The sequence below is a fragment of the Chelonia mydas genome, chromosome 3 (genome assembly GCF_015237465.2).
Source record: "Chelonia mydas isolate rCheMyd1 chromosome 3, rCheMyd1.pri.v2, whole genome shotgun sequence".
NCBI classification, from domain to species: domain Eukaryota; kingdom Metazoa; phylum Chordata; order Testudines; family Cheloniidae; genus Chelonia; species Chelonia mydas.
The window spans coordinates 77,827,105-77,838,900 of record NC_057851.1 but is presented as its reverse complement, the minus strand read 5'-3'; positions in this window follow the sequence as shown (position 1 = coordinate 77,838,900).

Below are 11,796 nucleotides of genomic sequence, written 5' to 3'. Positions count from 1 at the left end.
ATTTGGCTTTTAATGTTGTTAGCCTACCAAAACTATGTTTATTTTTAAAATTCAAAGTACACCGGTCAATTACTGTGGGCTAGATTGTGAGGTTAGGTACAATGCTGAGAGAGAGGCAGTGTGTAAGGCCTGGTCTAAACTACAAACTTAGGTTGACATAAGTCGCGTTAAGTCAATCTAATAATATATGTATCTACACTACTGAGTCCCTTCCGCCAACCTAAGTGGCCTGTAAAGTTGACTTCTGTGCTCCACCTTCGCGATGGGGGATAGTGTAGACACTGTGTTGTGTAATTCGAATGAATTGGCCTCCAGGAGGTGTCCCACGGTGCTCTGCTGTGACCGCTGTGGAGAGCACTTTCAACTCCACTGCATGTCAGCCAGGTACACAGGAAACAGCTGCTCCCCTTTTAAAGCCCTGGGAACTTTCGAATGTTCATTTCCTGTTTGATCAGCATGGAGAGCTTGTCAGCACAGCCGACCATGGAGGCTCAAGGCCACAAATGCACTCCAGCATGGAGTACACAGGAGGTGGTGGCTGTTATTGCTGTGTGGGAAGAAGAGTCTGTGCAGGGAGCGCTCCGATCCAGCAGAAGAAATACTGACATCTATACCAAGATTCTGCGGGGCATGGGGGAGAAGGGCTACATCAGGGACACGCAGCAGTGCTGCGTGAAAATAAAGAAGCTTCAGTAAGCGTACCAGAAGACAAAGGAGCTGAACAGTCGTTCTAGTTCTGCCCTGCAGATATACTGCTTTTATGAGAAGCTGCATGCGATTGTTGGCGGCGACCCCACCACTACCCCAAAACGCTCTGTGGATACCCCCCAGGAGCCCCAGGCGACCTCAAGCAACAGTGAGGAGGATGTGAGGCAGGCAAGCGTTGGGTCCGTTCTCCCCGACAGCCAAGAACGTTTTTTAACCCTGGAACCCATTTGTCATAAATATAAAGGGAAGGGTAAACACCTTTAAAATCCCTCCTGGCCAGAGGAAAAACCCTTTCACCTGTGAAGGGTTAAGAAGCCAGGATAACCTCGCTGGCACCTGACCAAAATGACCAATGAGGAGACAAGATACTGAAAGCTGAAGGGGGGGGGGGGGGAACAAAGGTGTTCTCTGTGTGTTGTTTTTGCCAGGAACAGAAAAGGAATGGAGTCTTAGAACTTAGTAAGTAATCTAGTTAGATACGCGTTAGATTCTGTTTTGTTTAAATGGCTGATAAAATAAGCTGTGCTGAATGGAATGTATATTCCTGTTTTTGTGTCTTTTTGTAACTTAAGGTTTTGCCTAGAGGGATTCTCTATGTTTTGAATCTGATTACCCTGTAAGGTATTTACCATCCTGATTTTACAGATGTGATTCTTTTACTTTTTCTTCAATTAAAATTCTTCTTTTAAGACCTGATTGCTTTTTCATTGTTCTTAAGATCCAAGGGTTTGGGTCTGTGTTCACCAATGCAAATTGGTGAGGATTTTTATCAAGCCTCCCCCGGGAAAGGGGGTGTAGGTTTGGGGGAGGATTTTGGGGGGAAAGACGTTTCCAAACGGGCTCTTTCCCTGTTATATATTTGTTAGACGCTTGGTGGTGGCAGCAATAAACTCCAAGGACAAAAGGTAAAATAGTTGGTATCTTGGGGAAGTTTTAACCTAAGCTGGTAAAAATAAGCTGTTAGGGGGTTTTCATGCAGGTCCCCACATCTGTACCCTAAAGTTCAGAGTGGGGAAGGAACTTTGACACCATCCCTTTACAGGACCAGTTGGCAGCAGGGTAAGGCACCTCTGGAGAGTACACATTTCCAATCAAACTGTAGGGGTTACATGCTATTATTTTTTATGTTTAATCTGAACAAAGAAGTAGGTGTAGTGGGTATCGGTGGCCACTCCAGCTATGCAGAGGGTGCTCTCCAAAAAAGACTGTTTATGTACATGAGGATGGTCCAGGAATCCTCCATGGAAATCTCTACGAAGCTTTCATGGAGGTACTCTGCAATCCTTCACAGAAGGTTTCTGGGAAGGGCTGCCTTATTTTGTCCACCACAGTAGGACACTTTCCCACACCACTCTTGTATTAACTCTGTTGGCATCATTGGTTCACCGGGGGAAGGAGACCAAAGCCCTGAGGTAAGTGGGAGAGCAGGATACCGGGAGGAAACACAGGCAGGAACGTCTGTGAGGGGCGGGCTCCTGCCTCATACTGAGAAGGAGGGGCGATCAGCAGGTTATCTCAAGTGCTTATATACAAATGCACAAAGCCTTGGAAACAAGCAGGGAGAACTGGAGGTCCTGGTGATGTCAAGGAATTATGACGTGATTGGAATAACAGAGACTTGGTGGGATAACTCACATGACTGGAGTACTGTCATGGATGGTTATAAACTGTTCAGGAAGGACAGGCAGGGCAGAAAAGGTGGTGGAGTGGCACTGTATGTAAGGGAGCAGTATGACTGTTCAGAGCTCCGGTACGAAACTGCAGAAAAACCTGAGTGTCTCTTGATTAAGTTTAGAAGTGTGAGCAACAAAAGTGATGTAGTGGTGGGAGTCTGCTATAGACCACCGGACCAGGGGGATGAGGTGGATGAGGCTTTCTTCCGGCAACTTGCAGAAGCTACTAGATCGCACGCCCTGGTTCTCATGGGTGACTTTAATTTTCCTGATATTTGCTGGGAGAGCAATACAGCGGTGCATAGACAATCCAGGAAGTTTTTGGAAAGCGTAGGGGACAATTTCCTGGTGCAAGTGCTAGACGAGTCAACTAGGGGGGGAGCTTTTCTTGACCTGCTGCTCACAAACAGGGAAGAATTAGTGGGGGAAGCAAAAGTGGACGGGAATCTGGGAGGCAGTGACCATGAGTTGGTTGAGTTCAGGATCCTGACGCAGGGAAGAAAGGTAAGCAGCAGGATACGGACCCTGGACTTCAGGAAAGCAGACTTCGACTCCCTCAGGGAGCGGATGGGTAGGATCCCCTGGGGGACTAACATGAAGGGAAAGGAGTCCAGGAGAGCTGGCTGTATTTCAAGGAATCCCTGTTGAGGTTACAGGGACAAACCATCCCGATGAGTCGAAAGAATAGTAAATATGGCAGGCGACCAGCTTGGCTTAACGGTGAAATCCTAGCGGATCTTAAACATAAAAAAGAAGCTTACAAGAAGTGGAAGGTTGGACATATGACCAGGGAAGAGTATAAAAATATTGCTCAGGCATGTAGGAATGAAATCAGGAGGGCCAAATCGCACCTGGAGCTGCAGCTAGCAAGAGATGTCAAGAGTAACAAGAAGGGTTTCTTCAGGTATGTTGGCAACAAGAAGAAAGCCAAGGAAAGTGTGGGCCCCTTACTGAATGAGGGAGGCAACCTAGTGACAGAGGATGTGGAAAAAACTAATGTACTCAATGCTTTTTTTGCCTCTGTCTTCACTAACAAGGACAGCTCCCAGACTGCTGCGCTGGGCATCACAACATGGGGAGCAGATGGCCAGCCCTCTGTGGAGAAAGAGGTGGTTAGGGACTATTTAGAAAAGCTGGACGTGCACAAGTCCATGGGGCCGGACGAGTTGCATCCGAGAGTGCTAAAGGAATTGGCGGATGTGATTGCAGAGCCATTGGCCATTATCTTTGAAAACTCGTGGCGAACAGGGGAAGTCCTGGATGACTGGAAAAAGGCTAATGTAGTGCCAATCTTTAAAAAAGGGAAGGAGGAGGATCCTGGGAACTACAGGCCAGTCAGCCTCACCTCAGTCCCTGGAAAAATCATGGAGCAGGTCCTCAAGGAATCAATCCTGAAGCACTTACACGAGAGGAAAGTGATCAGGAACAGTCAGCATGGATTCACCAAGGGTAGGTCATGCCTGACTAATCTAATAGCCTTCTATGATGAGATTACTGATTCTGTGGATGAAGGGAAAGCCGTGGATGTATTGTTTCTTGATTTTAGCAAAGCTTTTGACACGGTCTCCCACAGTATTCTTGTCAGCAAGTTAAAGAAGTATGGGCTGGATGAATGCACTATAAGGTAGGTAGAAAGTTGGCTAGATTGTCGGGCTCAATGGGTAGTGATCAATGGCTCCATGTCTAGTTGGCAGCCGGTGTCAAGTGGAGTGCCCCAGGGGTCGGTCCTGGGGCCGGTTTTGTTCAATATCTTCATAAATGATCTGGAGGATGGTGTGGATTGCACTCTCAGCAAATTTGCGGATGATACTAAACTCGGAGGAGTGGTAGATACGCTGGAGGGCAGGGATAGGATACAGAGGGACCTAGACAAATTGGAGGATTGGGCCAAAAGAAACCTGATGCAGTTCAATAAGGATAAGTGCAGGGTCCTGCACTTATGACGGAAGAACCCAATGCACAGCTACAGACTAGGGACCGAATGGCTAGGCAGCAGTTCTGCGGAAAAGGACCTAGGGGTTACAGTGGACGAGAAGCTGGATATGAGTCAGCAGTGTGCCCTTGTTGCCAAGAAGGCCAATGGCATTTTGGGATGTATAAGTAGGGGCATAGCGAGCAGATCGAGGGACGTGATCGTTCCCCTCTATTCGACATTGGTGAGGCCTCATCTGGAGTACTGTGTCCAGTTTTGGGCCCCACACTACAAGAAGGACGTGGATAAATTGGAGAGAGTTCAGCGAAGGGCAACAAAAATGATTAGGGGTCTGGAACACATGACTTATGAGGAGAGGCTGAGGGAACTCGGATTGTTTAGTCTGCAGAAGAGAAAAATGAGGGGGGATTTGATAGCTGCTTTCAACTACCTGAGAGGTGGTTCCAGAGAGGATGATTCTAGACTATTCTCAGTGGTAGAAGAGGACAGGACAAGGAGTAATGGTCTCAAGTTGCAGTGGGGGAGGTTTAGGTTGGATATTAGGAAAAACTTTTTCACTAGGAGGGTGGTGAAACACTGGAATGCGTTACCTAGGGAGGTGGTAGAATCTCCTTCCTTGGAAGTTTTTAAGGTCAGGCTTGACAAAGCCTTGGCTGGGATGATTTGATTGGGGATTGGTCCTGCTTTGAGCAGGGGATTGGACTAGATGACCTCCTGAGGTCCCTTCCAACCCTGATATTCTATGATTCTATGATTGCAGCACATGGCATTGCAGCATAAGGATCAGGTCTGTACCCAGAAGCTTGCAGCATCGGCTCCCTTGCTGCCACTGTTACCCTCAGGAGAGTGATATCACATAGGGTCACCTAGGAGAAATGGGGGAAGTTTTGAATCCTAGCCCTTAAACCACAAAAAATTTAACAAGTAATTCACCCCGTTTGGTGAAATCTGGGTCATACAACCACTCTTTCCCAAACATGCCGTGGTTGTGGTTGGAAAGGGTCACCGTATATTGCAAGCAGCACTGAAGAAAAGGGTAGGTGGCAGCTTCCTGTTTGTCTCTTTCTCCCCCCCCCCAACTCAGTGCCGCTTTTATAAAAAACAAGCTCTTTGGGGGGCTTTACGCTGGTCCTGTCCTCAACACCATCCTGGTTACTAGGGGAAAGGGGGCTTTTCTCAAGTTCCAACTTGTGATCCCAAAGATGTCTTCACAAAAGCAGCAGCACAAGACCTCTCGCCCATGCCACATGGCCTTACCTACCATGGCTGGAGCAGCAACCCGACTCTTGCAGTAGCCAGCGTTTGTGATTACATTGTGGCTGGCAGTGAAGTGTATTGAGGGGGTTTTTTTTTTAGTAAAAAAACTTGCTCTAGAAACAATGTATGCACTGTCAATGCTACCCTTGTGCTTTGCATTCCTTGCGGCTGAAATCTTGTCTATCAGCGCATCCTCCACACCGGGACAGAGACTTTCCCAAATTAGAAGGTGGAAAAAGAAGACTCGGGAGGACATTTTCAGTGAGTTAATGTGCGCCTCCGAGAGTGACAAGACGGAGCTCAGAGCATGGAGGATTACACTGTCTGACAGCCTGCACAATGACCGCGAGGATAGGAGAGCTTGCAGGGAACAAGAGCATGCCACGCAGGAAGAGATGCTGCTGATTATGAATAAGCAATCAGACATGTTGAGGCATCTGCTTGAGGTTCAAGAAAGGCAGCTGGATGCTAGAGTCCCTCTGCAGCCTGTGCTGAACCTGCTGCCATCATTGCCCGGTTCTGTATCCTTTCCCCAAATGCCCTCAGGCAGGGCGGGGGGGGGAGAGTTCGGTGTCCCATGCACTCAACACCAGGGGAGGGTACAAGGACCAGAAGGCGCCCATTCCCACACCTTTGGTGGTTATTGCAGTGCATCTGTAAACAAGCTGTCCTTGTTTCTCTCCCCCCCCCCCCGGCCCCTTCCCCACAGTGTTATCAGCCCTTTTGCCCCAGGATATCTTACTTTTCTTTGCTGTCTCTGTGTGTTTGTATGCAATACACAGAGCTTGGTGGTGGTGGAGTTTACAGGGGAGAAAATGCACTGGAGGGGACAGTTTGGTAAGGAACAACATAGATAAGCGTCACCTTACTCTGGTTCATTGCTGAAACTGGTTTTCAAAGCCTTACAGAGACGCAGAGCCCCTTGATGTGCTCTTCTTATTGCCCTGATGTCTGGCTGCTCAAAATTGGCTGCCAGGTAATCTGCTTCAACCCCCCCACACCGGTGGAAACTTTTCTCCCTTTGTTTCACAGATATTATGGAGCACACAGCAGGCAGCAATAACAATGGGGATATTGCTTTCACTGAGGTCTAATCTCGTAGGCAAACAATGCCAGCGACCTTTTAAATGTCTGAAGGCACATTCCACTACCATTCTGCACTTGCTCAGTCTACGGTTCAACCGGTCCTTACTGCTGTCCAAGCTGCCTGTGTATGGCTTCATGAGCCATGGGAGCAAGGGGTAGGCTGGGTCTCCCAGGATCACAATTGGCATTTCAACATCACCAACGGTTACTATGCAGTCTGAAAGAAAGTCCCTGTTTCCAGTTTTCTGAACAGACCTAAAGATGTTCCTAAAGATGCACACGACATGTTCCTTTCCCGACCATCCCAGGTTGATGTCAATGAAATGGCCCCGTGATCCACCAATACTTGCAACACCATTGAGAAGTACCCCTTTCAAGTTATGTACTCTTTGGAAGGTGGTCTGGTGCCAAGATAGGGATATGTGTTCCATCTATCACCCCACTGCAGTTAGGGAACCCCCTCGCGGCAAAACCATCAACTATGTCCTGCACATTTCCCAGAGTCACTACTCTTCTTAGAGGAAGTCTGTTGGTGGCCCTGCAAACTTGGATCCCACGGTAGATTTACCCACTCCAAATTGATGCCCCACTGACTGGTAGCAGCCTGGCATTGCAAGCTTCCACAGAACTATCACCACTCACTTCTCCACTGTCACAAAAGCTCTCATTTTAGTATTGCTGCACTTCAGAGCTGGGGAAAGCTCTTCACACAGTTCCTGGAGAGTGGCCTTACGCATTTGAAAGTTCTGCAGCCACAGCTTGTCATCCCAGAGCTGCATAACGATGCAGTCCCACCACTCAGTGCTTGTTGCCCAGGCACGGGCCACTTGCTGGTTTGACCTAGAGCAAATGGTGGATTCTCTGTAACTTGAAGTCTTTAAATCAAGATTTGAGGACTTCAGTAACTAAGCCAGAGGTTATGGGCCTATCACAGGAGTGGGTGGGTGAAGTTCTGTGGTCTGCAATGTGTAGGAGGTCAGACTAGATGATCCTACTGGTCCCGTTGGGCCTTAAAGTCTGTGAGTCTATGGATGCAGTTATACAGGTAATGAGCAGAAATTATGTTCCCCAAATGGGGCCTGATCCAAAGCCCACTGAAGTTGATGGATGGACTCCCATTAACTTCCTTGGGTATGAATCAAGCCCATGGTCGTCTAGTGGACATTCCTTTATCGGGGCAAGGAGTTCGCTCCTACACCTAAAGTTCCCCTGAGATATGGAAGAAGGAAGGGTCATCCGTTTTGCTGACCATATAATGATAATTTGAGCATAGTAGTCCTACCCATGTCTAAGCCAAACTGGGGGAAAGTGGATAAAAATAATCAAATGCCACAATAACCCACAACAATAAATGTTGATGGGAAAAAGTGTAAAAGGGAGACAGATACTTAACTAATCTAAATAGAAAGGCCTACTAATATAATTCAAGGACTGTGTTAATATCATGCTGGGGCAAACAAGAACAGCGTGGGACTGGAAATCAAGGGACCAAAATTGATGCGTTAGAAATTAGGCCTAATTGGTGGACAAAATAATGAGAGGATGAGCTATTCCACCCACCGTTCCCTTTTGGGGTCCTTAACAGAAAAGACTTTGGGGAGAAAAATGGGAGGATGTGAACACAACAATTACTGACCAACAAAAGGGGGAGACGCAAACTTTACATCGTGGCTGCCACCCGTGCTGTCTCCTGTGACCCTAGGATCCCCCGTAACCCTGGGCCTTCATTGTCCTAATCCTGCGATATGTCCTGACCACATCGGGTCCCAGAAAGGGATCCAGATGACATTGTCACCGTCACCAGCTATGGGTAAATCCTGAATACCGCCATCCCCTCCTTCCCCATCTTGTCTCTCCTGTTTCTCATCCTTCCTCTTGTCTTCTGTTTAAAAAAAGTCTGGTTTCGCTAGCCAAGACTACATATTTTACAACACTGCTGTAAAGCTTGTGACCAGTAAGGCAAGTAAAAGCAACGCCTTATGCAGCCCGATGCTGGGACAAGTTTGCCAGTCTGAGTGGCTGATACAACCAAGTGCCGTGCCTGTGTTTTGCCAGCAGTGAGGTTAGAAGTGAAAGTCAACACCAGAGACAGAAGCTACATTTTCCATCTTTGCTGTCCTTTTCTTTCCCTTTTTGTGTGTCTTGTTTTGTCTTTTAGGAAGCAGGATCAGACTTTAACAACAACAGCTCCCGCCCATTTCAACTAACTTCTCTTAAGGACAGTTATTACCATTTTAACACCATCTAAAAGGCTGTGAGATGTGGGGGAGGGGTCCTTCTGAATAAGGCAAAATGCCATGTTTATTGTAAATACAACAGTTAGCATATGCTTTTCAGTCACACAACACCCACACAAACACACACACACAAGTCCTGCAGATGGTCTTTATAGTTACCAGTCTGTTGTAGCTCAAGTCAATCTAATGGCCAGTTAGATTGAGCACGAGTGAGGAGCAGGGCTCTGTCGGTCGTGATCCGATGCTCCGAGGCTTTGCAGGACTGAACCCAGAGTTCCATGACAAAACACCCCATCTTTATAGTTGTAAATTCCCATTTGAGTCCATGCATTTTGCAATGTCATCCTGTAATCATTAGTCCTTAAGTGGTGTTAATCTTGGGGTTTTCTGCTGTTATCGTTTATTTGTTGTCTCTCCTTCGGAGGTGCCTGTCTCACTTCTGAGGCTGTCAATGCTGCTAACATGTTTAGCATGGATACAATGGATATTTTCTGATTGTCTCCTGCTGTTTCCAAGTCTCTCACTTTTTCTTGACCGTCTGGACATTTTGTGATGGCTTTTATACCTTATCTTTTCCTGATGCCTGCATTCCTCATTCACACAAACAGTATCTCACAGAACCCTTCAGAGGTATACAGAATACATTGTAAATTAAGCCTTGCTAAATCTTATAACTAAAACAATTCACATTGGGGCTTCAGGCCCTCAATATTTCTCTAATCTATTTATCATAGACACAATACAAAATCCTGTATTGAATGTTGTTACAATTAAAGCCTTACTTAATACTTCACATTTCAAATGTTTGAACTGTTCTTTCTTTTCTGTATTGTTAATAAATGGCTAAAAGGATTTTTAATGGAGGTAGCCATGGTACTAAGCAGGCTGAGGTCTGTCTACCATCTCGTTTAACACTGCTTAATGTTGCACAGGGACAGGGTCATGTTACAGCTTAACCATGCTGCTAAGGACTTCCATGCTAAACACTACCTGGAAGTCTCACCAGCTAGGGGAAAGTGTGAACTCCACACTGTAGTGGGGACACCTATCCAAACTAATGCTTGTACATTATTTATTAATCTGTACCAGATTTGATCTTGCTGAGTGATAATGTCACTGCAAACTGCCATGCCCGTCTTACGCCCTACAGATCCAGGTAGCCGGAAACCCAGGACATATCCATGAACAGGCTTCTGCTGGCTCAGAGGAAGGAAAGCAGGAAGCAGGACCGAAGCCAGCATATCCCACTTCCTTGACCCCTGTCTTATGCTCCTCTTTATTGCTAGAGATCCACATTGAAGAGGAGAGGCAAAGCACACCAGGTAATATCTGGGGGGAGGTGGTTTGAGCATTGGCCTGCTAACCCCAGTGTTGTGAGTTCAATCCTTGAGGGGGCCATTTAGGGATCTGGGGGGAAAAAATTAGGGATTGGTCCTGCTTTGAGTGAGGGATCGGACTAGATAACCTCCTGAGGTCCCTTCCAACCCTGATATTCTATGATTCTATGAAAAGGTTTAAAATTCTAGATGTATAATGTCCCCATGTTCATGCTCAGGGGCTCATGTTTTTAATATGACTTTCAGAGTTTGAATTTAAGCAACTTATGTCACAATCATCAGAGCAAAAATCTTTTCCTTGAATTGTATCAGCAGTTGGCCCCCTCGAAGCTCTGTGCTCTTGAGACTGAGTTTGTGGCAAGTGTAACAGCTGGATCCTCCACAAGTAATTTTCAGTAGTAGAAAACATAATTGTTTATTGGGTTTAATAAAATATATCTCAATTGCTATTTTTCTTCTGTAGCCTTCTATCAGAAATGCTGTCTGATCTTAAATGGTCAAGGAGTATATTTGTTTTCAAATGTTTGTGTATCAGGGTTGTTAAACTCTCACTGAAGAATGTATTGGGCATGTAGAAAGATTTTGCCCACATTCAGTATCACAGGCTGGCAGTGTTTGCTGACACATTCCATTGGTTGATCCTGCTGGGAAAGGGTTAAGTGGTTGTGCTGACTCAATGAAGGAGGTGATTGTTAGTTTCCTCCCTTAAGGGAGGTGCAAGTGGCTGGAGTGGATCTGAGCTAAGAAGTCCTGAGGTGGGAGAGCAGCCTGCCCAACTGAGAAGATCTGAGCTGAATTTTTATGTTGTTCCTGTCAAAGCTCAGGAAGGGAATGAATTGTTGACTCTACCCAGTATGAGGTGTTTGTCTGCTTTTAAAGGCACCTGCTCGCCGTAAAGTGTTCCCACGTGTATCATTTCTGGAAGACAATCATCTTGATGAGGATCAATCTATTTCTGAAGCAAGATTTTGGTTCTGATTTTAATCAATCTTATACTTACTTCTGATTGACTGGTGTGACTAATGGTTTCTTAGGTCTGGTCTACACTACAGAGTTAGGTCAATGCAAGGCAGCTTACATTGACCAAACTGTGGAAGTGTCTACACTTAAATTTCGCTCCTGCCGGCCTAACTGCACCACTACACTGACTTAATAACTCCAGCTCCACAAGCGGCGTAGAGTCAAGGTCAATGTAGTTAGGTTGAGGCGGTGTCAGGGTAGACACTACAAAGCTTGTGTCAACAGTTACTGGCTTTCATGAGCCACCCCACACTGACAGTACAATCGATACAAGTGGTCAACTTAGTTTTGTAGTGTAGACATGGCCCTAGAGCTACCCTAGATCCCAAGTCACTCAATTCTATATGGAAGAAGTGCCATATCTCTAGAAATACACTGGTTTTGCAGCCTTTTGAAAGTGATTGAGTTTGAGAGTTTCATTTGCTTGTAGACTGAATAGACTCCGTATAGCAGTATAGAACAAATGGGGATGTTCTTTTGTGGAACTATATGTGGATTAGAAGTGCTGCTTTAGATTCAGTTTATTGTAAAGATGCTGCTTCTAT